At 41.3% G+C, this 17,747-nt stretch overlaps 1 pseudogene; it reads right to left on the bottom strand.

Moving 5' to 3' along the window:
• Positions 1–3,980: 3,980 nt before the first annotated feature.
• LOC116532606 lies at positions 3,981–4,844 on the bottom strand (annotated as a pseudogene).
• Between the last annotated feature and the right edge of the window lie 12,903 nt (positions 4,845–17,747).

Genomic DNA, 17,747 nt, shown 5'->3' with positions numbered 1-17,747 from the left:
CCTGGGAGGCGGAGGTTGCCGTGAGCTGAGATCATGCCACTGCACTCTAGCCTGGGTGATGCAGTGAGACTCCGTCTCAAAAACAGAAAAAAAAAAATTAAATATCCTAAAAGGGTTTTTTGTTGAAAAAGTATGTTACAAGAATAAGGAATTTAGGAACATCTTGGGGTACAAGTTTTCACTTTTTGCGTGCAAGAAAATTGGTACTGGCCAGGCATGCCGGTTCACACCTTAATTCCAGCAATTTGGGAGGCCAAAACAGAAGGATCACCTGAGCCCAGGAGTTCAAGACCAGCCTGGGCAATATAGTGAAACCTCGTCTCTACAAAGAATAAATAAAAGTAATCAGGCGTGGTATTTTGCACCTATAGTCTCAGCTATTTAGGAGGCTGGGGCGGGAAGATTGCTGGAGCCTGGTCAGGGAGGCAGAGGTTGCAGTGAGCCCTACACCCCAGCCTGGGCAACAGGATGAGACCCTGTCTCAAAAAAAAAAAAAAAAAAAAAAATTGGCGCCAGCAAAGAAAACCAAATAAATTATTTAAATAAGTTTGCCTTTGTGTGTGTCGTTAAAGACTGATGTTTCGTATCACTTTCATATGCTTATGAGTCTTTGGTGAAGTGTGCGTTTAATGATCCATTTTCACTTTTGCCGAGAAATTATTGAGACAGGTTTGAATTATTGAGACGGGTTCTTTCAGTAAGTTTATTGAGGTATAATTACCATGTAATAAGCTACACATATTTGAAGCATACAGCTTAAGTTTGGACACATACACGTGTGTACATACACACCATCAAGATAATGAACATACCTGTTAAACCAGGTGGCTTCCTCGTGCCCTTTTATAGTTTCTTCTCACCCTTTCCTGCCTATCACTCTACTGATCCACTGATTTGCTCTGTCTTAGAATAGACCACTTTATATTATATAGAGCTTTTATATAAATGGAATCATACAGTCTGGCACCTTTTATTCAGGGTAGTTTCTAGATTTATTTATGTTGTAGAGTCCATTTCACTGCTAAATACTATTCCAGTGTAAGCATACCACAAGCTGTTTATCCATTCATGTTATTTCTGCCTTTTGGCTTATTGCAGTTAAAACTGCCTTGAACATCCATATGCAGATTATTTTTTAATATATGCTTCTATTTAAGTAATTAAGTGGAATGATCACATCATATGTTGGTGTACATTTAGCTTTTTAAGAGACTGCTAACTGTATCAAGTGCTTGTGCCGTTTGACATTCCCATGAGCAGTGTATGAGAGTTGCAGTTCTTCTGCATCCTTGCCAATTACTGATATGGTCAGTCTTTTTTATTTTGACTATTTTAATAGGTGTGCAGTAGTATCTCATGGTTTTAATTTGCATTTCTCCAGTGACTAATGATGTTGTATGTGGTTTCACATGCTTAATTCTTTAAGCCTTTGGGGAAGTGTCTTCAAATCTTTTGCCTATTTGTATTGGTTTTGATCTTTACTTATTTATTTATTTATTTATTTATTTATTTATTAGAAGTCTTGTTCTTGTTCTCCAGGCTGGAGCACAATGGTGCGATCTCGGCTCACTGCTCTGCTCGACCTCTGCACCCTGGGTTCGAGCAATTCTCCTGCCTCCATCTCCTGAATAGCTGGGATTGCAGGCATCTGCCGTCATGCCCAGCTAATTTTTGTATTTTTAGTAGAGACAGGGTTTCACCATGTTGGCCAGGCTGGTCTCCAACTGATCTCAGGTGATCCACCTGCCTCAGCCTCCCAAAGTGCTGGGATTACAGGCGTGAGCCACCATGCCAAGCCTGAATTTTTTCTTTTTCCCCCACATAGAGACAGGGTTTTTCTCTGTCTCCCAGGCTGAAGTGCAGTGGCACGATCATGTGGTTTTGCAATTTTTACTGAATTTTGAGAGTTTAAAATTTTTAATGTATTTAATATTAAACCTGATAGTGTATTTGATCTATTAATACTTTAACAAAACGTACATTTAAATATGTAAGTACAAAACATTTTATTTTAACAGGTAACGTAAATACAGTTCCCAGCTTATGGGAGTTTGACTTAGTATTGTTTTTAATTCACAGTGATGCAAATACATTATGCATTCAATACATTTCTCAGTTTACGATGGGGTTACAAATTGTCAACTATAGTTTCAGCTTACAGTGGGTTTATCAGGACATAGCCCTGTTATAAGTTGAGGAGTACCTGTATTACAATATATTTAATTAATATGTTGTATTTCAGGACTAGTACATGATGCACTCTGAGTTAAAATCTTTATGTGGCCCAAAGATTGGATCAAAGTTTTGGGGTTTTTTTTTCTTTGTATCTAATGTGTTTAAAGGACAGCATCATTTGTGTTTGTATTTTTCAGTGTTTGGGTCTTTCTAGGCATTTTTTTCTCTGACATTATTGCAATTGGTATTTTAAAAATTTCAATTTCTCTGCTAGTTTACTACTAGTATAAAAGAATACAGTTTTCAAACATATTAATCTTATATGCTGCAACCTTCTCATTAAACCTATTCTGGAAGCTTTTTTTTTTTTTTTTCCTTTTTTTTTTCTGGAAGCTTTTATTAACGTTATACTAAGCTATACAATTTTATTCTTTTTTCTTTTTTTTTTTTTTTCTTTTTTTTTTTTTTTCTCTTTTTTTTTTTTCTTTTCTCTTTTTTTTTTTTTTTTTTTTTGAGACGCAGTCTCCCTCTGTCACCCAGGCTGGAGTGCAGTGGCATGATCTCAGCTTACCGAAACCTCCACCTCCTGGGTTCAAGCCATTCTCCTGCCTTAGCCTCTCAAGTAGCTGGGATTACAGGCATGTGGTACCATGCCCAGCTTCAGCCTATTGGTCAGGCTGGTCTCAAACTTCTGACCCTGTGATCTGGCTGCCTCGGCCTCCCAAGGAGCAAGGATTACAGACATGAGCCACCACGCCCCACCTCTTTTTTTGTATTTTTAAAATTAAAAAGAGATGGGGGTCTTGCTGTGTTGACCAGTCTTGAACTCCTGAAATCCTGGCCTCAAGCCATCCTCCCATCTTGGCATCCCAAAGTGTTGGGATTACAAGCATGAGCCACCACACCTGGCCACAATTTTACTCTTAAATGAAAATATATCTTTGATATTGTTGCCAGATTAATATTTGTCATTGTTTGTTTTTTGAGACACAGTTTTGCCCTTTTTGACAATGCTGGAGTGCAGTGGCACAATCTCGGCTCATTGCAACCTCTACCTCCCAGTTTCAAGTGATTCTTCTGTCTCAGTCTCCCAAGTAGCTGGAAATACAGGTGCCCAGCTAATTTTTTCATTTTTAGTAGAGGCGAAGTTTTACCATATTGACCAGGCTGGTCTCAATTTCCTGACCTCTGGTGATCCACCCACCTCAGCCTCCCAGTGCTGGGATTACAAGTGTGAGCTATGGGCACCCAGCTGCCAAATTAATGTTCGATTATATGTTGCCATTACAGAGTGATAACCAAGGACACCTTGAGGTTTAGGCATAGCTGTGGTAAAAACAGGTCTCTCCCTCCAACTTTGCATCTAAGTTGCAAAATAATTACATTGATGCTTTTAACCTGCCATATATAATTTTTCAATGTATTTGCCATTTAAGAACTCTGAGACAGCTAACATTTAAATAAATCTCTGCTGTTTGGGAATGATTGAATGAATAATATGAACATATTTGCTAATTGATACCATATTAAGATTCTAAATACAGCTATTTAATACATCTTGATAATTAGCATCTGAAATAAGTATCTTTTTCTGGGCAGCCTTTTGGAAAAAGTGCACTGGATAGAGTTTCCAGTCATATGTTTCTTTTCTAACTTGTGCTTACTAAACATCTCGTCAAGAGAGAGTTCAGTAGCACTTGAACCAGAAGTCCAGTGAATCTGACTTCTCCAGTCCCCAATTTTGTTTTGCACATTCACTTACAACCGTCATTTTTCTGCAAATTTTCTGCTTAGTCCATCAAAAATCAATGCTGTGAAAGTTTTTGAAAAGGTGCAGCAGGCTTTTGGAGTCTCTGAATGATAACAGCATTCTGTAAATCTGCTGCTTCCAGTGTGAATAGTGTCTAATCCAGCAATCGGAGGATAGTAAAAGCTGTTGCCAGGGAAAGGGGAGGACATCTTTGAGATCCTTGGTGTTTTTCTTTCTTTTTTTTTTTTTTTAATTTTTTATTATTTATTTATTTTAAGACAGGGTTTCACCATGTTGGCCAGGCTGGTCTTGAACTCCTGACCTCAGATGATCTGCCCACATCGGCCTCCCAAAGTGCTGAGATTACAGGCATGAGCCACCACGCCCGGCCTATCCTTGGTGTTTTTCAGTGAAGTCTTTGATACGGCTTACCCTTCCTGATTTGTGACCCTGTCCTGAAAAGAGCTGGAGGACAGGCTTCATAGACATGCATATTTCAGTTTTTTTGTCTTAAACTTTAACATCCACCTCTTCTTTATCAAAAATTCCCTGTAATTCTAGGGTAATTCACCCTTTTTGATGGAGTTCAAAAATTGCTGACTTGCCCTATTTGAATAACTTCTGAAATCGACAGTGAATCCATTTTCCCATAATTTTTATGTTTATATCTACCTGTTTCTTCTGTTCAGTGTGAGACAAGCATTTGTAACCAACCTTCTGAGTTTCATAAAAAAGGCTGTTAGCAAGATATTCACAATTTGTTTGTTGATTATCATCAAGAGGTTGATTGTCAGGTCCTGTTTCACAAACCCAGTCGTCTTTTATACTTTGGAGATTATCTACGTCTTTCATTCCCTTTTGCCTTATTTCAAGCAAAGCCTCCCAGCCTCGGCCACTCAGCTTAGGGGCCACCAGCACCGTTTGGGGCTGTGAACTCCATTTGGTGGGAGCCCTTCAGACCAAGCCCCAGACCACCTCAGGTACCTTGGCTGCACTACTGAGATCCTGCCGGCCTCAGTCTCTGCCAGGTGCCAAGCATGTACCCACACCTGCTTTTTTTTTTTTTTTTTGAGACTGAGTTTCCCTTTGTAGCTCAGCCTGGAGTGCAGTGGCGTGATCTTGGCTCACTGCGACCTCTGCCTCCCGAGTTCAAGCGATTCTTATGCCTCAACCTCCAGAGTAACTGGGGCTACACGTGTGTACCACCATGCCCAGCTAAATTTTTCATGTTTTTAGTAGAACCAGGGTTTGGCCATGTTGCCCAGGCTGGTCTGGAACTCCTGGGCTCAAGCAATCTGCCCACCTCAGCCTCCCAAAGTGGTGGGATTACAGGTGTGAGCCACCGCATCCAACTTCTGACAGCTGTTTAGTAGATTCTGTCAGATTTTCTACTGGGACAGTTCTGTTGTCTGCACATAAAATTTTTTACTTCTTCCTTTCCGATCTGTATGTGTTTTGTCTTTTTCTTTTCTTATTGCATTAACTAGAACCTGCAGTGTATTGTTAAATAGAAGTTGAGAGACCAGACATTCTTGCCTTGTTTCTGGTCTTGGGAGTAAGGTGTTGAATCTTTCACTACTTAGTGACTGTCTTCTATCTTTTTTTTGATATACCTATTGGATGGAAAATAGTATTCGTTGTTTTTTATTTGAATTAACCTGGTGGCTAAAGATTTTATTATTTTATATATTTATATATACGTTTTTTATTTCTGGGCTTAGCTCACCTGAAAACTAAACATGATGATCTTTTCATCAGTTTGTTGACTCTGTGTCTATCTTTTTTGTTTGTTTTTTTGAGTCAGTCTCACTCTGTCGCCAAGGCTGGAGCACAGTGGTACAATCTCGGCTCACTGCAACCTCCACCTCCCGGGTTCAAGTGATTCTTCTGCCTCAGCCTCCCAAGTAGCTGGGATTACAGGCATGCGCCACCATGCCTGGCTAATTTTCTATTTTTTTAAATAGAGATGGGGTTTTGCCATGTGGGCCAGGCTGGTCTTCAACTCCTGACCTCAGGTGATCCACCCACCTCGGCCTTCCAAAGTGCTGGGATTACAGGTGTGAGCCACCGTGCCCAGCCGTGTCTGTCTTCTTTTGGAAAATGTCTGTTGAGATACTTTGTCATTTTTAAATTGAGTTCTTTTTATTACTGAGTTTCAAGAGCTCTCTATAAATTCTAGCTACAAATACCATATCAAATAAATGGCTTACAAGTATTTTATTTGTGTTGTCTTTTTATCTTTTTTGTTTGTTTCTTTTTTCCTAAGCATTTATTCTCTGATGTCTTTTTATCTTGTTGATGGCATCTTTTCGGGTGCAAAAGTTTTAAATTTTTTAATTTTCTTATGCTTTTGGTGTCAAATCTAAGAAACCATTCCCTAACCCAAGGTCTTGAAGTCTCATATTTTCTTCGAGGATTTTTATAGTTTTAACTTTTACATTTAGTTCTGTGATCCATTTTGAACTAATGTTTGTGGATGCTGGATACAATGTATTCAGCTTCATTCCTTTACATGTACATGTCTGACCTTCTGTTCATAACCACACTGTTCTGATTACTATAGCTTTACAGTAATTTTTAAAATTGGGACATGTGAACCCTTCTGTGATCCTTTTTGCAGTGCACAGGTCAAGGTTTCTTTTGGAGGAGGTAGAAGGGATGCAAATGTTTGAATTTTCTTTCTGGACAATTGGTTGAAAACAGTCCTTTCTCTGTTGGATTATTTGCACCTTTTTTCTTTTTCTTCCTTTTTTTTTTTTTTTTTTTTTTTGGAGACACAGCCTCCCTGTGTTACCCAGGCTGGAGTGCAGTGGCACGATCTCGTCTCAGCTCACTGCAACCTACGCCTCCCAAGTTGAAGTGATTCTTCTGCCTCAGCCTCCCAAATAGCTGGGACTACCAGCATGCGCCACCACACCGGCTAATTTTTTTGTGTTTTTACTAGAGATGGGGTTTCACCATGTTAGCCAGGCTGGTCTCAAGCTCCTGACAACCTCAGGCAATCTGCCCACCTCAGACTCCAGAAGTTCTGGGATTACAGACATGAGCCACTGCGCCCAGCTTTATTTGCACCTTTTTGAAACCATATTGACCACATATGTTTAAATCTGTTTCTCGGATCTATTCAGTTAAACTAATCTATATGTCTGTCCTTTTGCTAATACTATACCTTTTTTTTTTTTTTTTAAAACAGTCTCACTTTGTCACCCAGACGGTAGTGCAGTGGCACCATCTCGGCTCACGGCAACATCCATCTCTCAGGTTTCAAGTGATTCTTGTACCTCAGACTCCCGAGAACCTGAGACTATTATGCTTGAGCCTCCTGAATAGCTGAGACTCCAGGCGCATGCCACCATGCCCGGGTGTTTTGTGTTTGTAGTGGAGACAGAGTTTCACCACGTTGGCCAGGTTGGTTTTGAACTCCTGGTCTCAAGTGATCCACCCGCCTCAGCCTCCCAAAGTGCTGGGATTACAGGCATGAGCCATCTCACCCGGCCTGCTAATACCATACTTTTTTGATTATAGTAACTGTCTAGTAAATCTTGAAAGCAAGTGGTGTGAGAGTTCCAATACTGACCTTAATTTTCAGAAGCATTTGGGATGGTCCACGTTCTTTGTTTTTTCACATAAGTTTTAGAGTAAACTTAACTGGTTTCCGTAAAAAGCCTGCTGGGATTTTTTTTTTTTTTTTTTTAACTGAGATTCAGTTCAACCTAAAGATGAACTTGTAGAGAATTGGCATCTTAATAATATTGACTGTTCTGAACCATAGGCACAATATATTTCTGCCATGGTCTGAATGTTTGTGTACCACCAAAATTTGTATGTTGAAATCCTAATCCCCAATGCAATGATATTGGCAGGTGAGGCCTTTGAGAGAGAATTAGGCTCATGAGGGCAGAGCACCAATGAATTAAATTAGTGTCTTTATGAAAGAGATTCCAGAGAGCCTGCTAATCTGTCCTGCCTTGCGAGGATACAGCAAGAAGTCACCATCTGTGAACCAAGAAGTGGGACCTCATCAGACACCAAATCTGCCAGCACCTCAATCTTGGACTTCCTATTCTCCAGAACTGTAAGCAATGCATTTCTGTTGTTTATAAGCCATCTAGTCTGTGGTATTTTGTTCTAGCAGCCCAAACAGATACAGACAACCTCCCCGTTAATTTAAGTCTTACTTCTCCCAACAGTGTTTTGTGGTTTTCTGTATGGCACCATTTCATTGATGCTATTATAAATAATAGTTTTAAACTTTCAATTTTTAAATGCTAGTGTATAAATTATTTATATTTGTATATAATTTATATTTGTATCCTGCAAACTTTCTATAGTTATCTATTAGTTCCTGTAACTTTTTGGAATATTCTACATAAACAAATCTATCCTCTGTATTAAGGCAATTTTACTTTCTGGTATATGTGCCTTTTATTTCTTCATATTTTCTTAATGTACTGGCTAGGGCCTCCAGTACTGTTGAATAAGAGTGGTGAGAACATATATCCTTATCTTATTCCCAACCTTAGGCAGAAAGCGTTCAATCTTCTACCATTAAGTATGATGTTAGCTGTAGGTTCTTTTGAAGATGGCTTTATTAAATTGAGGAAGTTGCCTTCCACTTCTTTTTCACTGAGAGATTTTATTTTATTTTATTTTTCGAGATGGAGTCTTACTCTGTCACCCAGGCTGGAGTGCAGTGGCGCAATCTCAGCTCACTACAACCTCTCTGCCTCCCAGGTTCAAATGATTCTCCTGCCTCAGTCTCCTGAGTAGCTGAGATTACAGGCATGTGTTACCATGCCTGGCTATTTGTATTTTTAGTAGAGACAGGGTTTCACCATATTGGTTAGGCTGCTCTCGAACTCCTGGCCTTGTGATCCGCCTGCCTCAGCCTCCCAAAGTGCTGAGATTACAGGTGTGAGCCACTGTGCCCAGCCTTTTAATTTTTTTTTTTTAGCATTTTTCCTTTTTGATTTTTTTCTTTTTTTTTTTTTTTTGAAACAGCGTCTCTGTTGCCTAGGCTGGAGTGCACTGATAAGATCATAACTCACTTCAGCTTCTAACTTTGGGCTCAAGTGATCTTCCCACCTCAGCCTCCCGAGTGGCTAGGACTGCAGGCACATGCCACCACGCCCAGCTATCTTTTTTTTTTTTTTTTTTTGCTGGGACTACAGTAGTTCACTGAGAGATTTTATTATGAAAACTTCTTATCACAGAACCGTTTCTTAGAACCTCAGAGACTTTTAGTTTGATGTTTTATAGTCTTAGGAATAGATACTATATCTAGAATTTTAAGGTGCCTCTTCATTAACTAAAAACATCTCAGCATCCCTTCTGGGCATTGTTCCCCTACATGCTCACAGACAGGGGCCCGAGAAAGAGAAGGGCCTAAGAGATTTTAGCCATGGCTTTTGTCTAATTACACAAACCCTATAAAATTAAAGGAGATAAATAGGAAAAAGTTTTTTATTCCACTAGCAAAAACAAGGCTAACGTTGTCCAAACAAAGTGGAAAGAAGTAGTACAAAGTGAAAAGACACCTTTGAGCCCCCAAACTGCAGATAAACAGATGAAATAGGCCTGCAGAGCTACACAGCTGAAAATATCTACTTTTTATGGGAAAGAAACCATGATTCAGTATAGAACTTCATAAGAATCACTCCTGTGGAGCTGCACTGGTACTTAAGAAACAGACATGTTCCTGATGTTCCTGCCTGAATTTAAGAATTGCTGCGGGTCAGGGGCTGCTGTGGAACTCCATTTCTCCCCACCCACATCTTTTTAATAGGAATGTCTATTTTAAATATCCTATTCTTGTCCCAAACTCTGTATTGGTTGTGTGGGGAACAGATAACTTGTCTTTTTATCTTACAAATCTTCAAATCTAGAGGAGCAGGAATATATTCAAGAAACCAAACCCCAGGACTCTTTTCTGATTTTTGTTTTTATTGTTTAATTTTAATTTTATTTATTTTTTGAGACAGAGTCTCACTCTGTCACCCAGGCTAGAATCCAGTGACACAATGATCTTGGCTCACTACAGCCTCTGCCTCCCAGGCTCAAGCGATCCTCCACCTCGGCCTCCCGAGTAGCTAAGACTACAGGCGTGTGCCACCACACCCAGCTATTTTTTTTTTTTTTTTTTTTTTTGTAGAGACAGGGTTTCACCATTTTGCCCAGGCTGGTCTCAAACTCCTGGGCTCAAGCTGTCTTCCTGTCTTGGCCTCCCAAAGTGCTGGGATCACAGGCATTGAGCCACTGTGCCTGGCCACTTTCTAAAAACTTTTTTGAGACAGGGTCTTGTTTTATCACCCAGCCTGAAGTGCAGTGATGCAAACATAGCTCACTGCAGCCTTGAATTCCCGGGCTCAAGTGATCCTTCTGCCTCAGCCTCCTGAGTAGGTGAGACTACCGGCACATGCCACCACACCCGACATGTGTTTCTGGGGGGAGTGTGGGGGGGGTAAAAAGGAGTCTTTTTTTGCTGTTCTTGCCCAGGCTGGAGTGGAGTGGCACAATCAGCTCACTACAGCCTTAACCTCCTGGCCCCAGATGATCCTCCTTTTTTATTTTGAGACTCTTTTATACTCCAAAAATTGAGCACCCCAAAAAGGTTCTGCCAATGGGCATTATATCTGTGAATACTTAACATATTAAAAATTAAGGCAGGCTGGGCGAGGTGGCTCTTGCCTGTAATCCCAGCACTTTGGGAGGCTAAGGTGGATGGATCGACTGAAGTCAAGAGTTCCAAGACCAGCCTTGCCAATGTGGTGAAACCCCCATCTCTACTAAAAATACAAAAAAATTAGCTGGCATGGTGTTGTGTGCCTGTAATCCCAGCTACTCAGGAGGCTGAGGCAGGATAATCACTTGAACCCAGGAGGCAGAGGTTAGTAAGCCAAGATCACGCCACTGCACTCCAGTCTCCAGCCTTGGTGACAGAGCGGGACTCTTGTTTGAAAAAAAAAAAAAAAAAAAGAAATTTTGGCAAAATTTTAAAATATTTTAGTAATATAACAGGCTTTTTAAAAATAACTTTTGGCCGGGCGCGGTGGCTCAAGCCTGTAATCCCAGCACTTTGGGAGGCTGAGGCGGGTGGATCACGAGGTCAAGAGATCGAGACCATCCTGGTCAACATGGTGAAACCCCGTCTCTACTAAAAATGCAAAACATTAGCTGGGCCTGGTGGCGCGTGCCTGTAATCCCAGCTACTCAGGAGGTTGAGGCAGGAGAATTGCCTGAATCCGGGAGGCGGAGGTTGCGGTGAGCCGAGATCGCGCCATTGCACTCCAGCCTGGGTAACAAGAGTGAAACTCCGTCTCAAAAAAATAAAAAAATAATAACTTTTATGGCTGGGTGCAGTGGCTCACGCCTGTAATCCCAGCACTTTGGGAGGCCAAGGCAGGTGGATCACCTGAGGTCAGGAGTTCAAGACCAGCCTGCCCAACATGGTGAAACCCCATCTCTACAAAAAATGCAAAAACTTAGCCAGGCGTGGTGGTGGGCATCTGTAATCCCAGCTACTTGGGAGGCTGAGGCAGGAGAATCACTTGAACCAGGGAGGTGGAAGTTGCAGTGAGCTGAGATTGCACCGCTGCACTCTAGCCTGGGTGACAGAGCAAGACTCTGTCTCAAAAAAAAAAAGTAACTCAAAAAAAAGTAACTTTTCCACAATAGCAATAAAATAATGTGGAAAAAGTGGTAATATTGCATGCTTTTGCAAATCTTTTTAATGTCTTAAGAGCTTAATAGATGACAGCTGAATTCTCATACCTGTTTTTACATTTTTTGCCATTAGTTGTTTTGATTAAGGTATATGTAGAAAATTTGGCTTTGCTGAGATAATATAGTTGGAAAGAGAGAAGCATTTTAAGATAATTTTGGATTTTCTTTGATAATACACCAAAACTCAAGTAACAGTTTCTCGAAGATTAGTTGCAATGTGGAATATGAAATCCTGTCAAGGAATTTTTTCCGTTACCTTAAAATCCATTTGTTTGTCTTGCACTTTTTTTTTTTTTTTTGAGATGGAGTTTTGCTCTTGTCACTTAGGCTTGAGAGCAATGATGGAATCTCCACTCACTGCAACCTTGACCTCCTAGGTTCAAGCAGCTCTCCAGCCTCAGCCCAAGTAGCTGGGATTACAGGCACCCGCCACCATGAACAGCAAATTTTCGTATTTTTAGTAGAGACAGGGTTTCACCATGTTGGCCGGGTTGCTCTCAAACTCCTGCCCTCCTGCTCACGCCTGTAATCCCAGCACTTTGAGAGGCCAAGGTATGGCCTCTCAAAGTGCTGGGATTACAGGCGTGAGCCACTGCGCCCAGCCTGTATCTTGCACTTTGATGACTATTTTATCCATGCATGATTTTATACCTTATTACATTACTTAGAAAATAGGGCTGGCATAGTGGCAGCCTGTAATGCCTGTAATCTCAGCACTTTGGGAGGCCAAGGTGGGAGAATCACTTGAGCCCAGGAGTTCAAAAGCAGCCTGGGCAACATAGTGATACCCACATTTCTAAAATAGAAGGAAATAGTCATTTACTTCATTATGCAGATCTTCCAAATGTTGACCCATTTTATAGTACTGTGTCTAAAACAGACCTTCATGAACATGACCATTGATCTTATCAAAAAAATTTTTTTTTTTTTGGGTGGGGAACGGAGTTTTGCTCTTGTTACCCAGGCTGGAGTGCAATGGAGCGATCTCGGCTCACCGCAACCTCCGCCTCCTGGGTTCAGGCAATTCTCCTGCCCCAGCCTCCTGAGTAGCTGGGATTACAGGCACGCACCACCAGCCCAGCTAATTTTTTGTATTTTTAGTAGAGACGGGGTTTCACCGTGTTGACCAGGATGGTCTCGATCTCTTGACCTCGTGATCCACCCGCCTCGGCCTCCCAAAGTGCTGGGATTACAGGCTTGAGCCACCGCGCCCGGCTCAAAAAAGTTTTTAAACATTAAGACACTTCCAAGGTGACAGATCTAAGCTTTCCAACTTTTTCTGTTCCCTCGAGGACATTTTTATTTATCCTGAGTGTGTGGCAGTGAGGTATTCAGTGACCATGCAGTTTGGTACCACTGCCTTAATTTCTTTCTTTCTTTTTTTTTGTTTTTTTGAGAGAGTTTGCTCTTTTTTTGCCCAGGCTGGAGTGCAATGGCATGATCTCGGCTCACTACAACCTCTACCTCCTGAGTTTAAGCAGTTCTCCTGCCTCAGCCTTCCAAGTAGCTGAGATTACAGGTGCATGCCACCATTCCTGGCTAATTTTGTATTTTTTGTTTGTTTTTGTAGACGGGGTTTCATCGTGTTGGTCAGGCTGGTCTCGAACTCCTGACCTAGTGATCCGCCTGCCTCCGCCTCCCAAAGTGCTGGGATTACAGGTGTGAGCCACCACGCTCAGCCAATGTTTTCCTTTTTTTTTTTTTTAATTTTGTATTTTTAGTAGAGACGGGGTTTCACCGTGTTGGCCAGGTTGGTCTTGAACTCCAGACCTCAGGTGATCTGTCTGCCTCAGCCTCCCAAAGTGCTGGGATTATAGGCATGAGCCACTGCACCTGGCCCACTCCCTTAATTTTTGCTGAGGCACCAGCACTTTTGCCCACTATTGCATTTGTGTCATCAGTATAAACGTGGATATGGTGAAGAGGTCAAGTGTGTATTCCTGCTATTATAACAACAGTTTTAATCTCACAGATCCCCTGAAAGTGTTTTGGGTCCCTCAGGAGTTTACCAACCCTGTAAACCACTGTTCTGTATCACTAAGTTTCAGGTGGTTTTTTTACATGGCAGTAATAATCAGAACCAGACTTATATGCCTTTTTTCTTCTTCTTTTTGATTATTAGTTTCTTCAGTAGACTATTAGACAGCTGACTAGCAATATTCCAGGATCCTAACTGGCTTCAGAGTTGAAAAGCCTCTAGAAGTACTGTTTGCTCACATAGAGTCTGGGGGTTGAGGGCTCAGACTCTGGAGCCCAGCTTCTGGAATGTGGGCTCTTCCCCTTCCCCTTTCCTAAGTCTCATTCTCCGTTTGTTAAATGACATCATTAATAAGGCGAATGATTTTGTTGCTAAATGCCAGTGGAACCTTCCTAATAGTCATAACTGACCTCACAGTTATTTTGCTTTTAACGGATGCCGTGAAATGCCTGAAGAGCTTTCCCTAGGTTGACTCTCATTTCATCTTCATTACAACTCTTTGAGGAAGCACCATTGTTACTGACTTATGTGACCTATGTGCCATGAAATATCCACCACCATCTCTGATGGATTCCAGCCTACCTTGTTTCACTTGAGTCTGTTCAGTCTTTAGAATTAACAGAGGAATGCTAGTTACTGACTCCAGGCTTTCTGGCCTCATCCAAAATTAACAGTAGCCAATTTGCATTCTTCTGGGTTCTATATTGTTGACCAGATATTCAGAATTATTGTGTGCCTTTGGGCAGAGAACTCACAGTTCAAAAATACCTTTTTTTTTTCCTTTGTTACAGGGTCTTGCTCTGTCACCCAGGCTGGAGTGCAGTAGCATGATCACAGCTCACTGCATCCTCCACCTCTTGGGCTCAAGCAATCCCCTCACCTGAGCCTCCCAGGAGCTGAGACTACAGGCACAAATCACCATGCCCAAATAATTTTTTTTCAATCTCCTGTTTCTTTCCTTTCTCTTGTTTTAGAAGTTACTCAGCAAGCTGCATCTGTCTAATTGGACATGTATGTCATGTACAGTCCTGTTAGAATCAAGTATTTCAGAGTATAAGCATGATAGTAATAAATCTCGCAATGTTGTCATTAAACCACTTACTTTAGAGATCCCATGATGAACCCAAAATCTCCCCCATTGCTGACCCTGGAGACCTGTTAAGTCTAGGTGAAATAGTATCAACAGTTAGACCGATCCTTTTTTCCCCAATACTTTGCCTCTGAATAACCAATCTTCAAATTCAGAACCAAACTCGGGAAAATATAAATAAGGGCTGTTATTTTTTTGCCACTGTTTTGGCACCTGTAGATAAAACAGTTTATTTAATTTCAGGTTTTCATAGTTATATTCAGGTATACCTTGGAGATTTGTGGGTTCGCTTCCACAGACCATCATAGTAAAGGTAGTCACACAAATGTTTTGGTTTCCTAATGCATATAAAAGCTACCTTGGTCGGATGAGGTGGCTCTCATTTGTAAACCTAGTGGTTTGAGAAGCTGAGGCAGGAGGATTGCTTGAGTCTAGGAGTTTGAGACCAGCCTGGGCAACACAGCAAGACCCCATCTCTACAAAAAAAAATTTTTTAATCAGCCAGGTGTGGTGGAGTAACTGTAGTTTTAGCTACCTAGGAGGCTGAGGCAGGTGGATTGCCTCAGCCCTGGAGTTCAAGGCCGGCAGTAAGCTATGACTATGCCACTGCACTCCAGCCTGGGTAACAGAGTAATAATACTCTGTGTCAAAAAAAAAAAACCCGCTGGGCATGGTGGCTCATGACTAATTCCAGCACTTTGGGATGCTGAGGCCAGTGGATCACTTGAGGTCAGGACTTCAAGAACCCAGCCTGGCCAACATGGTGAAGTGCTATCTCTACTAAAAATTAAAAAATTAGCCGGGGATGGTGGAGCACACCTGTAATCCCAGCTACTTGGGAAGCTGACACAGGAGAATTGCTTGAACCCAGGAGGCAGTGAGTTGAGATTGTGCCACTTCACTCCAGCCTAGGCAACAGAGCAAGACTACATCTTAAAAAAAAAGTTTAAGTGTGCAGTAGCATTATGTCTAAAAAACAAAGGATACACATGAAATGTAAAAAATACTTTGCTTAAAAATGCTGACAGAGAAACAAAGTGAGTATGTGTATCGGAAAAATGGTGCTAGTGGACTTGCTTCAATGCAGGATTGCCACCAAACTTCAATCTGTAATAAAAATAAAACCCCATGCATTATCTGCAAAGCACAATAAAATGAAATATGTCTATATGTTGATTTTCAGGAATTATAAGAAAATGAGAGTATTGCTGTCATCAGAAATAAGAGGACAAAGTGTTTTGCCAAGCTACTGAAAAAAAAAGTAACTAAACTTTCATTCCTTTGTCAACTGCAAGAATCTTAATATTTGACAAAAGAAAACCCACCTTGTCAAATATGACGATTCTTGCAGTTGACAAAGAAATGAAAAGTTAAAAGTATATGTGAGGCTGGGTGACGTGGCTCACGCTTGTAATCCCAGAACTTTGGGAGGCCGAGGCGGGTGGATCACCTGAGGTCAGGACTTCAAGGCAAACCTGACCAACATGGCAAAACCCTGTTCTACTAAAAATGCAAAAATTAGCCGGGTGTGGTGGCGGGCTTCTGTAATCCCAGCTACTCGGGAGGCTAAGACATGAGAATAGCTTGAACTCAGGAGGTGAAGGTTACAGTGAGCCGAGATCGCACCACTACACTCCAGCCTGGGCGAGAGAGAGAGACTCTGTCTCAAAAAAAAATAAAATAAAAAATGTATATGTGAGTATTTAACAACGCTATAGGTTTTGATTTTTAACTTTGAAAACCCATAGGTTTAGTCTCATTGGGAATTTGTATTCATATATGTTTCTGCTCTGGACCATAAGTGGCACAATTTTGCCAGTTTTTGATATATAAATGGCAACAGTATCCTTTGTTTTCTTTTAAGGAAAATCCTAAAGTATTCTTTTAAAAAATTCTGAAAATCTGGCCAGTAATAATACATGACTCACAAATGTAAACTCTTCATATGGAGGAAAAGCTACCCATTGAAACTGGAAAGCTGTTTTCAATTTGGGGTCTGCTTTTTTTGTTGTTGTTGTTAATTGCTTTAAGAGATCCAGGATTACGGCTCCAGTGGCGCAATCGGTTAGCGTGCGGTACTTATAAGAGATCCAGGATTTTAGACAAACAGAAACACGTCATAAAGTGTTTTTAGATTTGCATCAACCTAGTGTGGTTTAGTACAAATAAATCCCTAACATGACACTTACAGATGCCTGTGAGGGTATGTTGGGGTTTTTTGTCTGACTGCAGTTAGAGCCAGCCAACAGGGCCCTGCATAGGCAAGTGGTAAATGCACATGTAGTGCAGTAGTTTTAGGCCAGCCCCTTTCAGAGCCTCAGGCACTGCTTGCCACCTTGAAAGCATCTGTGTGGGTCGCCTCACGGCTTCTCTTTGACATAAAGTGATTGTTCCCACCAATGTTTGGGTCCATTGGAGGTAGGAACAGCAGCCCTTGTCCTGTGTGTGTGGGAGACCCTTGAAGGGTTCAGTGGGAATTGTCAGCAGCAGGGAGCAGAAGAGGCTGTGGTGAGACGAGACATTCCACTGAGTTTCTGGGCCTTTTAGTCCCTGGAATTTCCTTCTCTATCCACCCTCCCTCTCCAGAAAAAAAATAACAACTTAAAAATGGAATCAGTGTAATCAGTGAAGTAGCTGTACTCCAGTGAACAAGCAGCCTGCCCTTGCATCTGCATGCGCGCAGTCTTGGCGTTTTCTCTAGGAAAAATAGGTTCTATCTCGTGCATGAATACAGGCGGAGCCCAGGACCAGCATTAACAAAGGCTGTGTGTTTGCCATGGAGCTCAGGAAGGCTAATGGGCATTTTACTTCTGCCTCAGACCGTCACACTTTGTCTGCAGAACAAAGCCCAGAGTCCTTGGTCAATGAAAATGTAAATATCCTCACACTTCACCTAGTAGTTCTTTTTTAGGCTGTAATCATTATGTGGTAAAGAAAAGAACCTAACTTCTTAAAATCTGCTATTTTTGGATATAGAATGAAATTTTGGTTTTCAGTTCTTTCTTTCCTTAATGTCTAAATCTAATGTTAGT

Source organism: Sapajus apella, unplaced genomic scaffold (assembly GCF_009761245.1).
Source record: "Sapajus apella isolate SASKATOON/1434 unplaced genomic scaffold, GSC_monkey_1.0 scaffold77, whole genome shotgun sequence".
Classification (NCBI taxonomy): domain Eukaryota; kingdom Metazoa; phylum Chordata; class Mammalia; order Primates; family Cebidae; genus Sapajus; species Sapajus apella.
Note: the sequence above shows the minus strand (reverse complement) of the source record. Positions and strands in the feature narration are given on the sequence as shown.